The sequence below is a fragment of the Xiphophorus hellerii genome, chromosome 3 (assembly GCF_003331165.1).
Source record: "Xiphophorus hellerii strain 12219 chromosome 3, Xiphophorus_hellerii-4.1, whole genome shotgun sequence".
In the NCBI taxonomy this organism is placed as follows: domain Eukaryota; kingdom Metazoa; phylum Chordata; class Actinopteri; order Cyprinodontiformes; family Poeciliidae; genus Xiphophorus; species Xiphophorus hellerii.
Genome location: NC_045674.1, coordinates 2,844,051 through 2,864,705, shown reverse-complemented (window position 1 = coordinate 2,864,705; position 20,655 = coordinate 2,844,051). Strand labels below are relative to the sequence as shown.

The window sequence follows — 20,655 nt, the reverse complement described above, 5'->3', positions numbered from 1 at the left end:
ATGCCCCTGAAAAGACCTTGTCAAATCCCCACTATGAGTAAAACTCTTCCTGTTCTTCAGTTATGCTGATTTTAAGCGAAAGCCCATGTAGAGGTGAAAAAGAAGAGAAACACTTCTCTGAACCTAGCAGTCTATTTCACAGCAGCTGTGGCTCTCATTGTCACCATATCTTGGCGTAAGGCCTGGTAAGGTGGCTCAGTGCACATGTAGAGTCCTGTCCTCCTTGTTCAACCATCCGTCAGCCTGTCACAAAATACAAGAGTTTCTCAGCAGAGCTTTCTGAAAGCCCACCACTTGGTCCCCTTCCTTCTTTCCATTTTCTCTTCCCGCTTCTCAGGAGTCTGGCTGTCACGCTGTGATTCCTGTTACTTCCCTTCTGATTCATTCCTTTCCTGTCAGCTCCAAATCCCCCGTTATCTATCCATCTGAAACATGGGGTCTGACACCGGGTGGTGTCTGCTCAGCAGTAGTTCCCCTGCAAGTGGAGCCGATCCCTCAGCCTGGCGTTGGAATGACAGGGGAGGGGAGTGCACAAGATAATGCACAGTCATGCAACCTCAAAAAAATGTGGGTCCAAAAGTTTAGGGGAATATTCATGGAGAAAGATGAAACAATCAAGCGTAGATTCATAAATATATGTATTTTATTTACACTAAGCTGAGCCAGTGTGCACCAAAAGTAATCTCTTGGTGCTTAAAAAAAGAAATTCAGGTTTAGCAGCTCATTTCAGTTAGAAGTTAATCCAGTACAGTCAGATTCAAATCCAGTTTCATTCCAGTTGATGCCAACACATTCTACTTAAGTACTTTCCAATTTAATCATTTTTAGTCCAGTTCAATACCATCAGCTTGATTAAATTTATTTAAATTGAGGATATTGACTTCCATAAGTATGATATTGTTAAAAAAGCAAAGAAAGATTCCCCGACTGTAGCAAAATGACGATATACTGATTCTGATGCATGTCACATAATCTAATTTTCTATATCCGCAAAATGACACAAAGGTTTATTGTGCTGTTTCCGTCGGTCTAAAGGATGTGAAATATTCACCCAAAGAAAGCAGACACCTTCCAGCTCCAGATGTATGACAGGAGACTCAAGTATGCACTAAAGAGTTTCATTAACAAGATAGTGAACTCTGTTAAAACCCGAATTGAATTTCAGGATAAAGTTTAAAGTCAGTTTCACAACACTGTCTGCAGTCTTTCAACTTTCATCTTTGTTTCTAATTATGGTATAAATAATTCTCAGTTATGCTTATCTGTGACAGAGGAATTTTAGCTTTTTTATCACTGAAAGAAAAATGTTTCTTTCATCTGATAAGAAACAGATAACACTCTTTTGTCAGTATAACTAACTATCTGTATCATTAGGAGTCATAAAGATTGAATGTTTCCAATAACAGTTTGGAATCATATTAATTTTTAATTTAAGAAGCCGTTTATGTAATGAATGCAAACAGAATGCGTCACTAAATTTGAACCAGGGTTTTATAAATAAAACCCTGTTTTTATTTATAAAACCAGGGTTTTATAAATATTTGCCACTGTTAAAGTCAATTTAATTTGAGAAATAAATTGAATTAACAGCTCGTATAACTTTTTACAAATAACGGAATGGCAGGTATGGATAATGGACTCATCATCTCCATATATCTGGTTATGTTTCGATTTTAGCTATTTTATTTGTGAACAGGTCGGCAAACCTGTTCTTCATTGTAATCTGCTGAGTTGCAGGATAAGGAACATACCGGAAGTTTTGTAATATAATGGAGTATAATAGCCAATTTTAACACAACATATTTTTCTGCACCAAATAAGGTAATATAACATCTACAACAGGGATGCCTGCGTCCAGATTTTGAGAGCTATCCTGCAACATTTAGGTTCACTTCTGCTCCAACATACCTGAATAAAATGTCTGAATTCCCTCATCAGCAGTCATTTAGTTCGGCAGAGCCCTGCTAATGTGTCATTTGTTTGATTCAGGTGTGATGGAGAAAAGATGCATAAGTTGAAGGAATGTTAAACGAAGACTGGACTTCGGCACCAGCTTACCTGCCTAAGAGTTGCATGACATCATTAAAATACCAAGCTTCTGCTACTCAAATATATTTCATTAGCTTGGAGGTAGACGCCCCCCTTCCTCCACAGGAAGCTCCTGGGAATGAGCCACATGCAACATCCAACAACTCCTTCAAACACACAAACCTTTTCCTCGAGGAATACCACTTTGAAGGAGAAAGTATTCCTGCTGCAAGTGTATGAATCTCATATCCTTTGAGCCATATTCGTACCTATCTATTGACCAAGACATCTTAGAGTACTTTTTGCCTTTGCCTTTTTGATTATTTGAGTCTTTGCCTGAATGCGGCACCTCTTTGGTGCCAACAGTTTGAGCGGCTGAAACATAATAATCATTGTCTTCTGAAATTAAACCAGTATGATTCCTCTTCCGTTCCATTTTCTTTCTAATTGGTTGACTTTTTGCCGCTCATAAACACTAATACTGCTTTGCTAGCACAGCAGTCATGCAACTGACATACAAATTTATTGCCGTATACCCTTAATCCCCTGAGGGCTAAACACTCTATGGAGTTCATAAACAGCGACGAGGACCTAATTTCATGATTTCTGAAGCTGCTTTCGCTACAGTGCACCTCGCTCTTGGATTATGTTCTGTCACGCTAGGCGGTTGAAGTGGACCAATCGTAAGTCTGTTTTCTTGTCAATCATTGTTGGCAGGTGTTGTAGATACTTTGGCTGGTTTGTAAGTGACTCAGATGTATTGTCTGTACTTGAAAATGAAATTTATCCATTTCAGTGTGTCCTGCCTTTTCATGAGTTGCTTCCATACACTTTTTAACTTTTCTTTTTTAACATTTTTTAACTTTTCTGCCCCTTTCTCCTCCTTTGGTTTAGTGTTTTTCAGTTCCTGCCCAGAATACCAATAAGTCCTTCTGAAAAACAAGTGTGAGCAATCCTTCATTCTGGAGACTAACCTGTAATATGTTTAAATTGTATATGCTAAAGTTGCCTTGAAATGTCAATTTTATGTAGTTAAATCCTGATTTACAGTGAAATATCACAGATTTTGGGGTAACACAGATTCTCAGCTTTTAAAGCTATTAGTCTGAACAAGCAGAGTTTATCAGAATGACAGACTTTTTCTTTGGATTGTTGAGGTAGTTTACAAATCAGCTTGTGAGCTCACAGGCAGGGGAAAAAAATGGAAATGTGTGGAAGTGGAAACAACGCAACAGGATGTAATCTCATGTTGGAAGGTGCAGTTTGTTACAGATTTGTGAAACTGTTGAAAACTCTCCAAGTTGCTACTTGTTCCACTGCTGAAAAACACTATTTCTAAAGCAATGTAGCGCCATGAGAAACTGTTTTAAATTAATAAATGAGGGAATGAATGCAGCTTCAAAACCCAAAAACTTGTGGTTCAGCTTCTCACATTTTCTTGAAAAGTAATGCAGTGTAAGCCCAACACGCATAATGCTCTTGGAGCAATTTGAATGTTGACTAACTTACATATGGATTGCATTCGTGGAAATACTGGAGTTACATCAACTTGCAAAAGAAATGCTGGTTTTTAGTAGATTTGACATGTAGCAGCAGAATCGTGCTGGGAAGAAGCAGAAGGCTGCAGAGTCGTAGCAATGCAATACAGGAAGAAGAGGAAGAAAACGACAGATGATAGGAGAGGACTGAGGGAACAGGCGGAGGAGAGCAAGAGATTACTACCATAGTACGTCAGGCTAAGCTTGCCATCTTTATTGGTAACCATGGAAATAATTATAGAGCAGACAGACAGACTGTTCGGAGAGAGTGAGGTTTGGCGGAAAAAGAAAAGAAAGGGAGGGGATAAAAGACAAGAGAGGAGAAAGAAGGAAGAACCAATGGGGGGTAAGGTAGGTGAAATGTTTTGTTGGAGTCCTGAAACTCTGCAGATGTTTTTGAATAAAAAAATGTGTAGAGATGAGCTGAGAAGCGATTGTAGAGGCGGTTTAACCAGATTCTTTATCGAAGCTGCTGCGGAGTACAGTGTTATCTTTTCTGCTCGGTTTTCTTTGTCATAAAACTACACAAAGACAAGATTTAGCTGATTGAAGATGCAGATACTTCCAGGACCATTTGAGCGTTGAAAGCAGCGGTAGAGTGTCGTCATAGCATGCATCCACCTATAGGAAGACATTTTTAACACAGTGAGCAGTTGATTAAGTTGACATGGATACTTATGCATTGCAACAGTTTTTGTACCCAAAATGAGAGTGCTATAGTTTTAGTCCTGCCATCATGTAAATATTGACATTATGTCTTATTGCTGAAAAACTTTTTTGGTGTGGGCATTTAAGTGCTACGATCTCTCTGTATATTAACAAAGTTTGGTATGTCCACCTTGGAAACACTGAGATACAATGCCAATTATTTTTAAGACAAAGTAGAAATATGTACCATTATTAAAACAGATGCTGATGATACAGAGAAAAAAAACCTAAGACATTAGCAAAAGAGCCTAGAAACAATTATATTGAAAACATTAACCTTAAGTTATTTCTATTCACAACAGTGCACCCTTGAGGTTGATCTGGATATTGTGTTCAGTTTAGTTTGATGATTGATGTTTGATGTTAACTTATTGATTCAGGTCCCTCAAAAACACAGCTAGTGACAAATTTATTGAGTTTGTTGAGACTTTTCACTGAAGTTAAACATTTCTAATCATATTGTACACACATTGCTTATGTTGTTTGGGAACAGACTCAACACAGCCAATTGTGTGAGTTTGTTGTATTTAGTCATGCTTACAATAATGTATTTTTCAAATGTTTCAACTAACCTATAAATTATTCCTTTTAAAAATACATCTTTTCTAATTTATTATGACTATGTATCTCAGTAAGCTAGGTATAAGCTATTTAGCAAACAAAAGTTTAGTAGCTTGACACAGTTCAGTTGCTAACTAGCCTTTGCACTGTGACATTTTGTATATAATTCCCTCTGAAAACTAAAAACTAATACAATAGTTATCTAAATTGTTGCCAAGGCTGCATGGTTGGAAACCATTGTTATTTATTTAGAAGCTGAAAGTAGTTACTTTAACTCTTAAAACTCTTAAAGCTACCAAGCCTACATCGCAGACAATACTGCATGTTAAACACGAAGAGGTGGGCTGAAACATTTACTAGATTTTTGCGCTTACATATGTTTGAATGAATGTGTCTGTTGGAAATATGGTCTTGCCTTTTCTGAGGATTTAAATAATGTGCTTGTATTCCTCCCACTCAGTTGCCCTTAGCCCTGAATTTCATGCTGCTCTTCCGATGCATGTGACAGCAGAAGGTGAGAGCTAACGAGTAATGATTAAGAGGCTGTGCAGAAAGGAAGAGGGAAGGAAAGAGAGAGGTAGTGAGGTAAAAAAAAGGATGAGTATTTAAAATCACTCCAGGTCCCAGCAGGGATCCATCCAGCCCCACCCCTTCTGAACATCTCTCTCTCTTTAGCTTCTCTCTCTCTGTCTCTTTCTGCTGGAGATTCTCAGAGAGAAGGAGGGAAAAACAGAGAGGCGCAGGGCATTTTGTGCACTGCCGCCACCACCGCCTCTCCAAACTGTCCTGCCATCCACCTGTGCAGGATAATCTCCATCCATGCAGCAGTCGGGACACACAGCTTTCTGGGCGGATTTCCTAAGGATGAGCTTTTTTAGAGAAAAGGAGGACGAGGGACTAAGTTGTGATCAGCATCTGCCCGTTTCTGGGATGCATCCACTTTGTTTTTAGACTTCCTTTCCGACCGATCATATCTACTTCTCATTTCTGCAAAAGGTGGAATGTATTGTACTTTTTTTCTGCACAAGGAGCCGAAGATCCCATCTTAATTGTTCTGATTGCTCGTTGGCTGCTTGTTGTGGAGGTGTGGAGCTCTCTGGTGCACTTCACGCACGCTCTCATGCATGCACTGCATTTTCCTAGACATGCGCCTCCTTTCTCCGTAGCTTTCGATCACAGTTAAACTCTGTCGTCTCAACCCCCCCGCCCATCCGTCTCTGGCCACTTCATCTCTGACATGCACAGTAAGGCGGGAACGCACTAAGGAGACGAGCTCAGAAAAAAACATTCCCATCTAAAAGATGAGAGGAATTGTCCTCAGTGGATCTCCTGTCGGACACCGGGATTACGTGCAGAGGGTCTGTCCGGAGGGCACGGGGGAGAGAGGACAGCAAGAGGCCGGGGAGGGGGCGCTCTCATCCCCACTGCGTTCCGCCGAGCCGCCGATGCTGCCGGCGCTCAGTCAGAAGCAGTCTGCTTGTGCTGGAGGGAGGTGGGGGGAGGATGAACACTGCCTCAGTGTGAAATTATAACAGTCAGCCCGCTCTGGGAGTGTTTGTTTCTCTGTCGTTTTACCTCTCGCTAATTAATCTGAGGATGCGAGGTAACGAACAGTGGCCTACTTAAGAACTGTCACCCTGCGTACACTTTGTGGTTTGGCACTTTCGGGCCACATCAGTAGTAAATTTAGCACTTTAGAAAAGCACAGGCCCACAGTTGGGAGTTTACCAGTGACAGGACATCCTTCCACCAACAGGTCACTCTGTTGGTGTGTGTGTGTAAGTGTGTGTTAGTCTAATCGTTTATACTCAATAGGAAAAAAAAAATTATAATCTTCTTATAGGAATGTTAAGTGAATCTGTGATTATTATATTGCGCCTAATTATATTTTGTATGTATTATTCGACCAAGGAAATGCCATCTTCTTAATAAATATATGATATAAAGGAATTTTATGGGATGTTTGTAGAGTATTGGACCTAAATATTCAAAACTCTTGAAGGAACCCTGATTCTAGGTGCCTTTGTGTTAAATAATTAATTTTTTATCCATCTGCCTATTTGTCCATGAAAGATTTAAAGGTCATGGACTGATTTATTTATACATTTTGCACCTTCTGAAGCACTGAGCTTTTGTAGTGAAATTGGTTTTTCTTTGCTCTTCTTCACTTTAAGATCCCCTGATTCCTCCCTTTTGTTCAGGCTGACTTTTTGAGCAATACTTTTTTCTCCGTGGAACTTTTTTCTATGGCCTTATAAACCCACCGGAGGATGTTTCAGCTGCTTCATCAGACCGGTCTGTGTTTCATAACACCTGTTGGCAGGTGCTGATTGCAGACACGCTCAGTTATTTATAAGACGTCTGTATCACTGTGCGCTTTCGGAGCTCAGAACAATCAGCAACACTTGACGGGATGTGAGACAATCTGCAGAACTGAACAAGTTCTGAGCCGATGAATAGAGACTCTGAGGCTGAAATCATCTTCTGCAAACAGAGCGGTCTCATGCAGTAAGCTGGAGGCTGTCTGTACAAGTTTGGACAAAAAGCACAAGAGCCCCACCTGATCTAGGTAGGATATCTCCATCTGTCTTTGTTTGATTTTTCTTTCCGTAATTTTTAATTTGCAGCTTTTATTTTGAAACTCCTTCTGTTTGATGCTCAGAAAAGAGCTGCTGTCATGGGCACCGTAAGGTATGCTAATTGAAGTCGCTATTCTTATTTTCTGCACCTTTCTGTTGACATCCAGCTGAGGAACACAAATATTTCATTGTTTTCCTGCTGCAGTTCCCTGATCAAACAAAAGCTCTGCATTACATTTAGTAAAGATTCCTAGTTGATTGCAGAACAGTCAAGTCAATATTTCCCTTAAAGAAAAACCTAAGCTGACGCTCAGTAAACAGAAAATCAATGTTTTATCTTTAGAGGCTAAATTTTCTTTACTGTTGTTGTAAGGAATAATAGAAGTAGTAGAAAACATAAAGAACACTAAATGATTGAGCTTAATGATTATCTTTTTGTATATTACTCTTATTTCCAATGGTATTCCTTTTTTATTGCGTCTACGTTGCATTTTCCCTGTTTCAAAGGTTGTTGCCACTGTTAAAGCTCCAAGTGTTGGTAGCCAGACTGGTTGATTTGGAAGTGATCAAATCCAGGTTCAAGGTAATCATCAGTCAACCTCTCTTAAGGTTTTTACTGTGATGAAGAAGAAGCAGCAGTTTGGAGAAAGGGAGCATAACAACATAGAAATGGCAGAAATAAATGCACTGCCAGAGCAGTAAACAAATAATAAACCAAAAGAAAAGTGACAAAAAGTTGGGGAAAATAACAATATGAAAATGGTGCCTGCTCAAAGTTGTTGATGACTTTGGGGTTCTGGTTGTTGAGTCCGGATGGGATTTGTTTGGTGACGTGGAGAGCTGCTGAGCATGATTTACCAGATTTTCTTCCGCAAGAAAGGATATTTTGCTTTATTGTAGAATTTAAGTTGCTACACACAGTGATATTTTAGAATAAAGAAGATTCCACCTGCAGTATGGAGCCAGGTAAATCAGATCAAACTGTACCCGCTGACCTTTATTGGAAAAAAAATTGAAGTTCAACAAAAAAGAAAAGAAGCTAGACAAAATTAGACCTTTCATTTCTCTTTTTGAAAGTCGCAGGAGGTGTGTTTGCTGAACAACAATACACTCACTCTTCACTTCCAGTGAAAGCACAAAAGACAAAAAGCAATCAGTGGGAAGCTGACTGACAGTTCTGTATGAAGCTGTGCTTCTTGAAAGTTACTCAGATCTCTAAAACACATTATTAAAGGAGGCAAGTAGCATCAAAATGGAACTATCCATAAATCCAATGATCTGACAATTTATTACTCACTTTTGTTCACCCTACACAAAAACATCTATTTTTCATTTCAGTAAAATCAGCAGTGAATTTTAGAGCTTATGTTATGTTTTGCACATGGCATATCTCTGCAGAGTTTGCATCCTGAACTTGAGCTTGCTTGAGTTTCCCTCCCACACTCCATAGTCAGACATGTTTGGTTATTTAGGACTGTGCAGCCGATTCAGGGTGAAGAGCAGTTCTCAGTGAATCTTGATGATTTCAGGGAGCTTCTTCATTTAATTGCTTTGACTGATTTAATATTTGATAAAAATTAGACTTTCCACATGGATTAAGTTCTGAGACTGAAGTAGAAGTTGCTTTTGATCAAATTACTGTCTCTTTTATTCTCCACTCTGCAGCTGATTTGGCTTCACAAACCTTTCATTCATAAATACTGGGGAAAGAAATCTGAACCCTTCAGCAGGAAGTGAGAGAATGACATCAAAACATTAAAAATTATATTTATCTTTCAGAGACACCACCCAGTGGTAAAATGTTTTAGATTAATATTGCCAAGCCTTCCTGTTCCTCTCCAGAGTGTGCTCTGCTGTACAATAATTTATTGGTATTAGACACAGTGGCACTGTCTTGTGAATCAAATTGGTTTTGTGTAATTTTTAGTTGCTTGACATTTTTTAGCCACCTTATTATACTCATAAGAAAATGATTTGGCATAATTTTTAATCATGATGATCAGGGCTGCTGTATCACACTTACTTGTGTGATATCTAGACTGATATCTAGTGTTCTTATGTTTTGTAGCCCTTTTTGAGGATATTGCTGTAGAAGTTTAATGTGCATTTAATAATCTATAAGTCTGCACAGTAGGCGTAGGAGATCCTCTGAGATTTATTTTTCAAAATTGAAAAAAAATTAATTTCCACACTCAGCTCCTTCAGACTAGCGGCAGCAGCAAATATTAAACACCTAGTGGAACCGAACATGTGCTGAGCTTGTCATACAAACTATTTCTCAGCCCATCGCTCCTAAGGAATGGCTTGATGGAGGAGCATTTTTGTGAAAGCTTCAAGTCAAAGAAAGTAGGAGCTTCTTAAAGAGACGGAAGCCAATTTCAAGGTGTTTAGATGTCTTTTAAGCTATACTTTATATATATTCCGCATTTTATAATAAATGAAGGTGATATAGTTACTTGATTTTGTTATATGAAATGGTACTATAGTCCTGACAATACCACACGTTTAACTACTACCCCATAATTCCTTTTTGGTCAAATGTAGTGTTTGGTCTAACTGACTTTTAAAGGCTCTATCATTGTTTTAGCTCTTTTTTCCTCTTTGATTAAATATTGAAAGTGCAGTATCGCTCAGCACTCCTTTCAGCACTTGTTAGGAACTGGAAAAAACTTTTGGATGATGTGAAATGTGGTCAAGAAACAATAGGAAACCTTCATTTGCCTTGTATTCAAGCACTTAATGTGTCCTTCAAGTTGATTTTAGTTAATTTATATAGTGCCACTATAAAAATCAACTGAATTGTTCCATTCACAAGAAAAGTACCCTTCAAGATACACCTTGTAAGACAAATTAATTTATTCCAGTCCAAAACAGTCAGATTCAACATAAAAGATAAATGAGTAAAAAGTAGCTTTTTAACCAACACATATTCTCACTTCGCGTCTCTGCCCTCTCATCCCAAACCAGACTCTAAAAGGCAACACAACTATTGTTTTCTGCCAAATAGTGCAGACTGGTTGTGTCTGCTTGGTGTCCAATGTTCCAAGGTGAGGCATCCATCTGTCCTTTTCTGATAAAACAATCCAAGACACAATCTAGGGCTGTATCAGTGTTTTAAAGGCACTGGGTGATGTTTGCTAATTGGTAAAAAAGATGCAGGCTCCTCTTTCCTGGCTGGGAGTGAGTCACTGCCTGGAAAGAGGAGCAGAGGAATCTATTGGGTAGAGCTTCAAAAGTTAACATATCTTGAAATCTTGTTCTCAACTGAATGCAGAATGGAGCTGCCAAAAAAAAATGCACGGATCTCGGTTTCATCCACAGTTCTGCAGGAATCTTTCAAGTCTCCCACTGTGAAAAAGATCTTGAGGCAAAAAGCTCTTGATTTACTGATGCATCTACACTCCAACATTCATATGTTATCATGAGATATGGAACATTACAAGCAAATGAGATTCCTCTGAATGATGGCTGGGCTTCGCCGTTGAAATAGATTATATAGGAGTGCTAGGCAGTAATTTCCCTGTTGGATGTGTTCCTAGATAGATGGATTGGTAGTCATTCTTTTTCACTATCCAGCTAGTGATTGTGGACGAGGCCTCAATTGAATTCTTTCTGAAATGTCTAAATGACAGCAAGGGACTAAAATTCTTGCTCCATAGACACCAAGTAGGATGTAGGTTCTTTACATGGAAATATTTGTTCCTTCACCCTCCATGAAGTGGTTCCATCATTTTAAGGGATCTATTAGCTAGACATGAAACTAGAAGGAACAATTTGCTTGTCAGTGTTTTGTGTCTGGTGTAGGAGCATCAGTGTGATGTGCTTTATAACCAATAGAAATCCTTAGCAAAGCGATCTTGACACTGCTAGCATCTTGGTGCTAAAAACTACATATAATATTTATAGTCATGCTGCAGCTATTTGTACTTTAGTTTGTGATATACTTAAGAAACAAAGTGGTGTTAAGGTGTCAAGTTTTACTTGGAAATACGTAGGGATGCACCGATCACTTTTTTTTCCCCACTTTTGGTGCTCACATAGATATCTGAGGTTTAGTATCGACCGATACAGAGAAAATCACTGCTGAATTGACTTGAAATATTTCTTTAAAAAAAAAAAAAACACAGAAGGATGGTTTGATGGGTGGAGTTCGAAACAGTGCAATCCTGGAAGAAATTTTGTTAGAGTTCTCTCCATCCAAATGCAATCTGTTGTGAACATGAGCTGTTTTCCAAATAAGAATGGACAAAAGTGTTTATGTATTCATAAGCAAAGCTGGTAGAGTTGTAAAAGCAGTGCTTTTTTAATGTATGTACTTAGATGTACTCTACAGTTCTCATATTTTTACTCTAGAAATTATGCACCAGTTTCACAAAATCCCAATAAAAGATGTTAGGTTTGTAATACAACTAAATAAGAACAAGTTGAAAGCATCTGAATACCATTACAGCATATTTAATCAATCCAAGCTAATTTTTAAAACATTAATATGGTGTTTTCTTCCATTTTTTCTTCACATTCTGGCTCTGAAAATGTAGTCCATTCCTTTACTTTAGATGTCTACAAAGTTTAATTCAGCTTTTGTTTTCAGGTGACTTCAGATTCATTCATTATTTTTTACTCTTCCTTTATAAAGTAATTCATAGCCCACCTTTATTTCCCCTTCCTGTCCCATAATAATATAATTTATCTGTCAGTGTATGATTGATTTCACTGTGTATTGCTCTATGTGTAAAAACACAGCAGTGACTGCCTTGCATTTGTAGTCAGAGTTCATGTATCAAAAGCAAACAGAGCCAAACAGCTTTCCATCATAACAAAGGCAAACATACAAAAAGCCCTGAGCATTTCAGCGCTATTAAGACACCCACTCCCTCTCCATCCTCCATCTCTGGCTCTTGTGCTGTCTCCATCCAACTCCCCCTTTGTCAGTCCGACTCCCAGCTCCTACCTCTTGTTACCACTCCCCCAGATGCACTTCCTCCTTTTCTCTGCCTCTCCTTTTTTTCCTCTATTCAGCTGTCATCCTGTCTTCGTTCCATATAGTCCTGCTCTTGCACTGTCTCTTCTACTCCTACACGAGCACTTAGCACCACCACGTCCGCCCCCACGCACGCACAATTTCTTCCTTTTTTTTTTTTAAACCAACCTCTTACTCATGTGTGTCTACATCCCTCCCTCCCTCCCACTCTTTTAACTCTGTCTCTCTTGCACTTCTCTCAGTAGGTCTGAGCTGGAAGCGATTGCCACCCACACATTCCCTCTTCAGCGCTCAGCCTGACATCAGATTTACATTCACAATGAACAAGAACAGCATCTCTCATGTTTCCTTGCACATGGCTGTACATACAGTGTTTGAATGCTGGAGCGGCTTGCTGCCATATGAAAACAAATGTGTCTATTTTGTGTTTGACATGCAAGCTTTTGTTGCCTTTCTCTGGCGGCTGATAATCCTGTTTAGGTCTAGTTTCTAGCATTAAATTGAATTGTTATGGATGTTTAAGTTGAGATTAATGAAAAGATCAAATCTGACTTATTTTCAAGGAGCAGTTTTCTTGTGCATGACTAGAAAATTAGAAACACCCCATTTCAACGGAATAGCTTAGCTTAAATTCTAATACAACAGAAGAACCTGCTAACACACTGGTTGCTATAGTGACTCCCGCCTCTTACTTTTTTGTGGAGCAGAGATGGAGGAGCTGCTTAGTTACATTAGACTGCCAAACAAAGCATCAACTTTTTTTAAAAAACAAAAAGATTCTGTGGAAAAACAAAATTTTATTTAAAAAAAAATTGAATTGTGAAAGGCACAATGTTGTAAATGCAAAAAATTGTTACTCTACACTATTGCAGTTTTGAGGAAAAATTTAGAAAAATAAAATATTTATTAACATATTAATTTTATAATACAGCTTAAAGTAGCGCACCGAGTTGGAGTTGAGCGCTTTGCACACTCTGAGGGTTTAAGAGAAAATCATAACTCCTTCAATAATGACAGAAAGACAAAGTAGGATTTGACACATTTTCCTGAGTTTTGATGTAGAAATGATGCAGTGAAAAACGAAGGGCATAAAAGCAGTTTCACTAAAACGGGGAAATTTTCAAGTTCAAAATCTAATGTGTGTGTCATTATAATATGCCTTTACGTTTGAATACATTGAAAGAACTTATAACTTTTCTGGTATTGTAATATTTTACTATCCTTTCCTTGCAGCATGTTGGTTAATCTCATTATTTTCAAACTGCTTCATAAAGCAATTTAATTGAATATCCAGTTGAAATAAGAACAGTAAACCTTACAGTGGCTTATTTACAGTGGAAACCAGATATTTACATACACTGAGTAATAAGACACATACACACTTCTCATTGTCTGAAGTTGTCAGACCAAACTTCTCTTATTTTTTCTTAGTTAGAATTACCAAACTTATTTCTATTTTCTACATATCAGAAAACCTTGTGAGAACAATTTTTCAAATTCTTTAAGTAAATTTTGAATTCCTCAAAATCAAAATGTGCATACATTTGGTCAGTGTTACGGATAACTGTGTCTTAACTATATGAGATGGGTGAAACCTTATGTCCCTCCTTTTCTTTTGTTACATTTTTGCTTTGTGCTGTTTGTGATTGTCTTGGTTTGAATATTATCAATACTTTTCATTATTTCTTTTGCCAGGTTGATGTTGAAATTTAGAAATATTCTTCTTAGATCTGCCTTTCATATATATATATGTCAGTCTGTCATCAGCATAGAATGAGACAAGATAAGAAAAATGAACTTCTGTTTTAAAATTGACAATTTATTCAACTGACTTTAAAACAGTTTAAAGTTATACACATTAACCAAACAAAATATGAAGCAAATTGTTACAATTTTGCCTTTTTTGTACATTATGTTATTTGTAATTCTGTTCATTTGTTTTTTGATATTTTTATTTTTTTTGTCTTTGTTTAAATCTATATGCCTCGATGTTTCATCATTTCGTAACTGTTATACCTGCATTTCCCTAGTATGGGACAATAAAGAGTGTTTCTATTCTATTCTATTCTATTCTATTCTATTCTATTCTATTCTATTCTATTCTATTCTAACAAACCACAGTAAAGCCACAATGGTGGAGGAAGATAACACTCATCTTGGATCTTTTCATTGCTTACATAATAGCACATTTTTAACAGGAAAATGCTTGTTTTTTATTAGTTTTATTTATTTTTATTTTTGATGAAGCAAAATGTACATTTTCACCCTGTAAATCTGCAATGGGATTTGAGGATGATTGACAATGTCATCGGTTCTCACTCTTAACGCAGGAGATCATTTAAAAGAAGAAGAAGAAGAAGAATGATGTCTTTATTATGAGAAATCCCTCCTGTCCTTTCCAGGGGCCATTTAATCTCCTGCCATCTGCTAAAAGATTCTGCTTCAAGAAAAAAACAGAACATGCAACAACTCCACTCTTGAATGCTCTCCATTGGCCAAGATAAAGTGCACTATTATTATATCCCTGATTAGTTTGTAAAGAAAATTTTTTTTGACATTGTTCCTGAAATTATGATGTTTATAAGTAAGGGAACGGATTTCAAACAATGTTCTTAGCGTTTGACACCACCCGTAATTTAGTAACATTCGCTTAGCAGTGGAAACTGCTGCATTAGTGGGCTATGGGTGGTAATTATAATACAGGACCAGGAACATATGAACGGCCTTCAAGATGTCAAATTAAGCCTGTCTAATTTACAAGGTAAATTAGAGAGAAATGGGGCTATTCTTAGTGCAATCAGTCTCAGACAGAGAAACGTTGATTCAGAGAAAATTGGCTTTAAAAACTCAAGAACTAGCTGACCCAGGGGCACTAGTCATTAAGTTGAATAGCACCACATCCTGCTTTCACCTCATGCTCTTCAATGAACTAAGTTTCTTTGCTATGCTTTGTGTAGTAACTCCATTAATGTGAACAGTCTGTGCCTTTTCTGCAGCTGGGAAACTGGTAAGCTCAGCTGTGAGCATCCTGTCCAACATATTTCTCAGATTTTTCCATCAAAAACAGTTTACAATAAGCAATATTGCATTTTTATAGAACAGGGCTTGAATTGAAAGCAAGTTTCAGAGGTCAGATTTTATATATATATATATATATATATATATATATAAGTTAAGAATAAATGTTGAGATTGTACAAACCTCACTTTACTATGGTTTGTTTGAAAGATTTTCCAAATTTCCATGGAATTTATGTCCAAGCAAATTCATCCTTAGGCAAAAAAAAGTAAACCAACAAAAAAACAAGAGATTCATCTCATCCTCTAAAGAACAAAGTTTGCATGATAAATGTTAAAGTTCAAGAAAGGACAACTGGAAAAGGACTGAACAATTATAGGTTTTTTGGAAAGGTTGCAGGAAGAAAAAACCTTATTTATCATATATTGTAGCAGCCCAGCAAATAAGTCTATTAGTTGTATGTGATTAAACTCCTGGAATGCCATATTTATCCATACTATGCTGTAGTGATGCAGTTATGCAAGCAAAAGGAACCATAACCACGTATAGAGCACATAAACTACACTGAAAATGTTTATATTCTTCAGTAAGGTTACATTTCTGTATTAAAAATCAGTTTTATACTGACTTGAAGGAATTGAAAAATATGTCTGTGTGAAATGATTTTCATTATTCTAAAAGATATTTATTTTTATTGAATTCTACCTGTACATTTTGGGAAGGATGAAGATAATTTCTAATCAAGATCTTTACTTTGTGAAACTAAGGGCAATTAATTGTCAAAAAAATACAATAGTTTGAAGTATTATCGAAACATAATCAGTCATTCCAAATCCAGATGAAGTAATTGGTTGTTTTCAGCTTTTCAGGGTGACGTTTATTGTGTCTGCTTAAAAACTTAATTCAAGGTTTATAGCCATAACAAAAGAGCTTTGTTGTTGTTTATTTATCAAGATCTAAATTCCTAAACTTGGCCTTCTCTCAAAAACAAGTGGAATGTTTTGGGATTGTGATTTCAAAAAACATGAACAAGCGACTTAAACGACACTGTTCCGGTGCATGGGTGATTTATTGAGCGGCTAAATCAAAGAGGCAGGCAGGTCTATTCCACATGACCCCAGTCAGGCAGAATCACAACCCCCCATGACATGATGATGCCTCCGCCTGCATTTTTTCTGCTCTGCCTTTCAAGCCTTTACATCATCTATAAACGCTACTTATGTAAGAGTTTTAAAATTAGGCCCAACAAGAAAATGAACGTAATTCTCCTCATGCATCCTCATCATCTGAGTGTCATTACCACTGACTGAAGAGATCAAAGGATTTATTGATTATTTAGCAGATAGCCCTCAATCAGATCTCACTGTTCAGCTGAATCTATTCATTTATGTATGTTTTTCTGCTGCTGTAGTTTCTAAAGGCCCTTAATGTTTCAAGCGATTTTATGTTTTGGACATACTGTGCGTCTGAAAATAAAATGCAAGGTGCTTCAGGAAAAAGGGAAAAAAAAATGTTTCCATGGCAACAGAATACAGATCCAGAGTAAGGATCAAAAAGAGAGTGAGTGAAAAATAGATTCCAATGAGTCTATTCAGAGTTTTTTATCATCATTATTATTCTGCTGTCAATGTCTTTTTAAAAATAAAGCCTAATGGCTTTGATTAAATCAACGCGTGAATTTATTTATTGGATGAGGCTGAAAAGACAAAGCCTAGCATGCATGCTTTGGTTTGAATTTTGTCTCAGGCTAGCATCCTCTGCTGACCTCATCCATCTAAAATCTATCAGGAGGCTTTGGAAAAAGACTACAGAGCAGATGATTTTTATACTGAGCCTGAATGAGTTTTCGCACAAGATGCCACCTACTGTTCTCCTCTCTCTGCATATAGAATGGGGTACTTAGACTGTATCAACTCCATAAAAGTGAATTGATGTCCGTATTCACCCTGAATTGTAAATTTTTATTTCAATTTAAAATGCCTGCATGGATTCATACAATATGTGGACAGTTTGTCTGAATTATAGAGGAGCACTGTCTTTTCTGCCGTTATATGCAAAATAATTACAAAAAACTGATATTACCGACGTAAGGGAGTCCTATATGTGAGAAGAGGTTATTTTAAAGTTCTTAATGAGGTGCAAAAAGGACTAAAAAACACTCAGCAAACACACTAAAAAGCCTTGCTTCACTGAAGGTTTGCACATCTTTTGTACAAACAAAACAAGTACAAAACATTGATTACTTTGTCTAATCCACAAAGCTGCCACAGAAGATTTGCACCTGAAAACGCACTCGTAAGCAAGAAGCCTCTTTTTGTATCAATGTAGTTTTCACACCTTATAAGCAAAACAAACCATGTGTTTACATGTTTATAGAACTTATAATCAAGAGAAGCAAATAACAAGTAGACACTACAGAAAAGCTTTGGTTTGTTTTATTTAATTTGATAAAGGATAAGTGGGTATAGCAGATGGATGGACGGACGGATAATAAAACCAGTTGAATGTGCTCAATGTTGTTTAGGAAATCTTTGCAGACATGTGGGAATTAAAATAATAATTTACTTTGGAATTATTTCAACATTTAGATGGTCCAGTGTCCGAGATGTACTTGAATGCACCATAAAAGGACAGCTGTTGGGAAATCTATTCTGTTCAGATGGGAGCTTCATGACAAAACTAGTGTGTTGTCCCATCCAATATGCTGTGCACCACTTTGGACCTTTTGAATGCTGCAGGCAGCTGGAGTAGCAGTTTTTTCACCATTAGCCTTGATGCTAGCATTGAGCATCAAAGCCAATGCCTAATTGTTTGTTTCTGCATATGACATAGCTTATTTTTGTTTCAGGTGAATGAAATCTGTTAGGCACAGAGAGCGCTGCAGACCTTATTGCTATTTGGTCCAGTGCAGATTTCAGCAGAGTGACAGAGATCCTCTTTGTTTTTTTGTTTGTTTGCTTTGGCAGGACAACTTTTAATTGTGGTATTGATTTGTAAAGTTCAGTGTTGGTCAACTTCAGTCTGCCTTGTGTGGCGACTTACATCCTTAACAGACAGATTATTGTTTCCCATTCAGAGTTGTCTCTTTCTCTGCCAAACCATGAAAATGTTTTAGTGGAAAATAACAGGTCTTAAGGTTATATCCGAACAAAATGTCAACACTGCTCAGCCTGTGGTGATAGAAATGAAATGTTGAGTTTCTGGTTCAGTCTCACTGAAGCTCACAGCTGCATTTGGTGCTAAACTCAATGTTTAGTAAGGCAGTTCGTGACCTAGAAATAGTGGTCATTGTGGAGATTTGTTGGCTAGAGATCATTTTTGAAAATTAGAGTACCGTAACAATGTTTCCCATAAAAATGTGAAATTAATTGATCTGTCTTGGGCATTTGTTTGTTTCTGCTTATGACATTTGCTGTAACCTATTTTTAGTTCAGATTATTTTGGTATCATTAAAACTACTTTTTAATCATTTTTTTACTCTGCAGCTGCTGTAATTATTGCAGCACCACCCTTTGTTTTATAGAATAATAGTAAAAATATAGAACGGCAACAATTGTGATAATTGATATGATCGTCTCATTTGTTAGATCCCAAATGAGGTCGTTCCCTCAGTAATAAGTTGTGCAGAGATTGATCTAAGCAAATGCTGTGGCTATAATGAAAAGTGTGAATATATGAAATAATGAAAGTCGTAATAATCTATTTACCAAAACATTCTGGTGTCAAATGTGATGCCATCAGTCTGATTGAGCTGGAGACAGAGAAAAAGCTTTGTCTGCTGTAATGAGAGTGCTCCTAAAGTTATGATAAACTAAATGGTCAAGGAGAAACTGAGCTGAAAGACAAAGCTTTAGATTTCCTTATTAATTACATTTCAGTCCTCATCATAGCCATGCAATAAAAACTGAAAGAACAATATCCTGGTTAATGAGAAGAGTTTAGCCTCAGAAATAGGCTGAGTAGCTCCATTTTCTGGGATGATTCCAGAGCGTGAAGAGGCAAAAAACCAAACTTTTTAATTTTGTGTTGCTGAAATGTTCATGCGTGTTGCATTGAAGGCCACACTTGCTGTTATCTAATCTTATCATACTTTTTTACATCAATGCTGTCATTACGGAAGTTTTACTCCAAGTCCCAGCTGTCATACAACCTCAAGCCATCAGAGAACCTTTGTTTATTTTTGCTTTAATTACCTTTAATGGGGATGTTTAGGAAATGATTGGTAAGATTACACTTCTGTAAGCCATTTTTCTGTGTTTTATATGCTACAAAAAGAAAGCGTTAGCATGACTTGTTGTGTCTCTCAGCTGTGATGTAGGGGGAAACAACATTTAATCCTGGAATTGGGTGGAAGTTTGTGCAGATGGTAACGGAGAACAATGACAACCAGCAGGACTAAAAGCAAACAAACATTTCAGCCCCAATAAAACCCTTCACTGGAGGATGTAATAAGACACAAGCTCACTGATGTTCTTTTATAATTACCCTCAGGGTTAGGATAGCACACTTCTTGTTTTTATGATCTCACTTTCTGAAGATGAACCCACAGAAATGGTTCAAACTGTGGTTTATTTGGGATGGGGGGTGCAACATTTTCACAGTGTGTTATTCACCTTATTACACTAAGATGTGAGAACCATATGTTTCTCATAGTGCTTCTTTGTGGGGTTTTTAATTGATATTAGTTATGATGTGTACATGCTGCTGGTATTTATTAACACTTCCAGTAAAGTAGCAGACTCTGATTATTACTGCAGGGCAACTATAGAGAAAGTTCAAATGAATCCTTACCATGTGTCATTCACGCTCTTTAAAAATAAAATGTGTATTTGCTTTTAAAAAACTTTTATAAAGGTTTTACCACGGCTTTATAATCAGCTTGTGTCCTTGACTTTGACTAGGCCGTTGCAAGCACGTCATTATTTTCCTGTTTTTAGTCTTTGTGTCCTGTTATTGGTGCATGTCTGATGTCCAACAACTTTTTATATAACAACTCTGGAGACCGAAGAACGTTGTCAGCAGGTTTAATGACATTCAAAAGGGTGAAACTGAAAACAGGACAAACAATATAATCTAAATACAGAACACTTTTATACTGAATTTCTGCTGAATAACATCGTAAGTACATCTATTTGTATGAACATGCACTACTGACACCATCTTGAACAACCAAATCGCGAGTAATTTGCATAACAAAAAGATTAATTTTACAGTCAAATAACACATTAGTGGGCTATATCTA

The 20,655-nt window shown here is 37.2% G+C and overlaps 1 protein-coding gene across 11 annotated transcripts in view; it reads left to right on the top strand.

The window, feature by feature from the left end:
- Positions 1–20,655, top strand: part of syngap1b (synaptic Ras GTPase activating protein 1b) — a 182,404-nt gene that overhangs the window by 92,563 nt on the left and 69,186 nt on the right. Inside the window, exon 1 of one of the 11 annotated variants that reach the window (XM_032559173.1) lies at positions 3,739–3,917. The exons of 9 other annotated variants lie outside the window; for them this stretch is intronic. The gene's annotated coding sequence lies outside the window, so the exon portion shown is untranslated. Of the gene's footprint in view, positions 1–3,738; positions 3,918–5,535; positions 7,405–20,655 lie in introns of those variants that run through there. One more of the 11 variants, XM_032559172.1, reaches the window with a different exon arrangement.